The sequence below is a fragment of the Pinus tabuliformis genome, chromosome Q (genome assembly GCF_031772625.1).
Source record: "Pinus tabuliformis cultivar Carrire ecotype Pingquan chromosome Q, CPIR1, whole genome shotgun sequence".
Classification (NCBI taxonomy): Eukaryota; Viridiplantae; Streptophyta; class Pinopsida; order Pinales; family Pinaceae; genus Pinus; species Pinus tabuliformis.
The window spans coordinates 198,935,686-198,938,524 of record NC_142296.1 but is presented as its reverse complement, the minus strand read 5'-3'; positions in this window follow the sequence as shown (position 1 = coordinate 198,938,524).

Below are 2,839 nucleotides of genomic sequence, written 5' to 3'. Positions count from 1 at the left end.
CACAGCATTCGGGAAGATTGACTGCCGTACCGTAAAAAGTATTCTGCAGTTTTACGATTGGTTTGGTAATCCCTCTACCTAGATTTCCAGAGCAGTCCCTTTCGTTCCTTTTCAGACTCCTTAACAGAAAAGGTCCATCTAAGCACTTGTCACTTCAGGCTCATTAAAAATCGAAGGAGACTAGAGTCATCTTTTGTTTTTTCTCGACTCGTAAAAATTGGAAAAACAAGTTGTGTCAAAGCGTCTAAAATTTATTTTAAACAGAATACTCATTACCCTTTCCTACGTTGATCTTGGGTTGAGAAAATGGAATCCACCAACCAAGGAATTCCCCTTGGAGGAAATCCTAGTCCCTTCTCCTCTTGGGGAGATGTTGGTGCACCCCATATGGCCACATTGTCGCTTCCAGGACTGACAATTGGCTTGCCTATATGGCTCTTCTCAACCTCTGTCATTCAGAACACCGCAATTCCTGAACAATCGAACCAGCAACTAGATGAGTCCAGAGTTACCCACCAACCTTCTACTTCCTCTAATTCTTCCTATCTTCCCTCCTCTTTGCTTGATGGGGTTGGTAAAGCCAAAAGTAAAGTACCTGAGAAGAGGAAGGAAGAGAAGAAGAAAGAGAAGAAGAAGAAGGAGCCAAAAGCGAATGGGGGCAAACGAGTGTCGTCTAGCGAAAATCCACACACTGCACCGACCAGGCCTAAATCGCCATGTGTCATTTGCAAATGAGACCACTATCATAGAGATTGTCCTTGCATCCCTCAGATCTTAAGGGACCGGTCTCCTCGTTTGCACAACCCAGTGTCGTCAACCCCTGATGATCATGTTGAAAACACACCGTTGACTAGTGAAAGTGAAGCCCCAGCACAAAAAGGAAAATATATATTTCCTTGTAAACTGTGCGAAGGCGATCATGCCATCCACCGTTGTCCCTTCTTAGATGAGGCGAAAAGAGTTTTGGACGATCTTCCGGTTTCACCGTTACGACTTCCTCCTGGATATAAAAAACTCTTGCCGAGTCCGTCACTAGTTGAAAATCTGGCTGGCCCGCTCAGGTGGTCGGCTGAAGCATCTATCATTGAAGACAAACCATCTGAACCCATACCAAACGAAAGTCAAAAGGTCGAGGTGGCAGTTGACCCGGTCCTACCTTCAGAGGTTCCACCTTCAGATGATACAGTCACCGAAGAGAACAAGGATGACACCATCCAAATTCTTTTCGTAAGCACAAACTCCAATGAACATGGGGGCAATTTACCCGTTCCTTTACCACAAGAAGGAAGTTCGTCAGAGTCATATCCGGCCGTCTATTCGGTCCCACCTCCAAGCAACCTAGTTGTCTCCTTCGACTGGAATCAACTAGGCAGACCCCGTTTACCAGCTAGTGTACCATTCCAAATCATTGTTCAAATATATAGAATGGTTATGGCTGGTACCATCATAGATGAGGGGGCTTCTGTGAGTATCCTTTCCTCAACTGCTTGGAAAGCGCTTGGTTTGCCATCGCTTTTGCCTGAGATGAGAAATCTAACAGGCTTCGATAAAGGAACCAGTCAACCATTAGGGATCCTTCCCAATGTGCCCATAACATTGAAAAGGAAAACTGTTCACATGAATGCAATGGTAGTTCAAGGACCCCTGGATTATAATCTACTCCTTGGACGAGACTATATTTATTGCATGGGAGCCATTGTCTCCTCACTCTTTAGAGTAATGTGTTTTCCGCACGAAGGAAGAGTGGTCAAGCTCATGGACCAGCTTTCATTCCCCAGATCATGCATAGCAAATAGTCATATACCATCCCTAAATGGTCTTTTCACGCAAGAAATGTCTCAATCTCCAGTCTGCCCACCTGATGAGCGCAAGTGATTCGGGGGACATGACTGAAACCCAGGGGGCATGCACCCTGGTCTGCTTCGGCAGGAAAACTTCGGGTATAGGGTAGGTTTCCGCGATAGAATATGACTAGTCTGTACTCCCGTCCGTGATTGGAAGAGGCGGTTATTATAAAACAATATTCTCTTGTCAAAGTTACGTGAGTGGAGTAGCCTCCTTCACTCACCTTTGTCTATTTCGGTAGACATCGCCGAACAAGTTTTTTGTTTGCGCTGTGAATAGAACAATCTTTGGGTGACCTGTAAGAGGTAGGCCTCTCCTGGTAAAACAAATGTTTTAACGGAAGAAAGAAGGGGTAACCTTGAAACTCTGTTTTATACCTGGGGGCATGCAAACCTTTTGGAGTGCAAGCAAAGAGTGATCATTTATTTGTTTTTTGGATTGGTCATTTCCTAACTTGCATAAAGAAAGGATGTGGGGCAAAACTCTAAAAGTTGCCGTTTTTATATGAGACATTCTTATCACATGACTGGATTAATCGAGCAGTTTTAGCACATAGTTCAAGCTCGTTAAAAAATAAACATAAGACATGAGCAAATGTTTCCCCCCGCGTTTAAGCTCATTAAAAAATGAACTATTCACCGGTAGATAACCATCGTGAATGTAGTACTTCAGCCATTAAAGCCTTGGTCATGTTTGCACCATCACCTCCACTTTTGCATTGGCCGATCATTCGCCTCCATTTGATTGTTTACCCATTTTTAGGAACAGCTGCGAAGAGTGATTTCACTAGCCATCCTTGTAACACTGCCGTGATTGGAAAATTCCAAACCTTACCTGGAATCAGTTGCTATCCATTTTATCACTCGTTCCTTAAAAGACGAGTCTCCTTTAAGCTCTTTTCAACTGACTCGTAAAATATGAAAAGATTACCGAGCCATTGGCCTCTCCAGCTCGTTAAAGGGACCGAAAGTGCTATCTCTCCTCTAAATGTTAA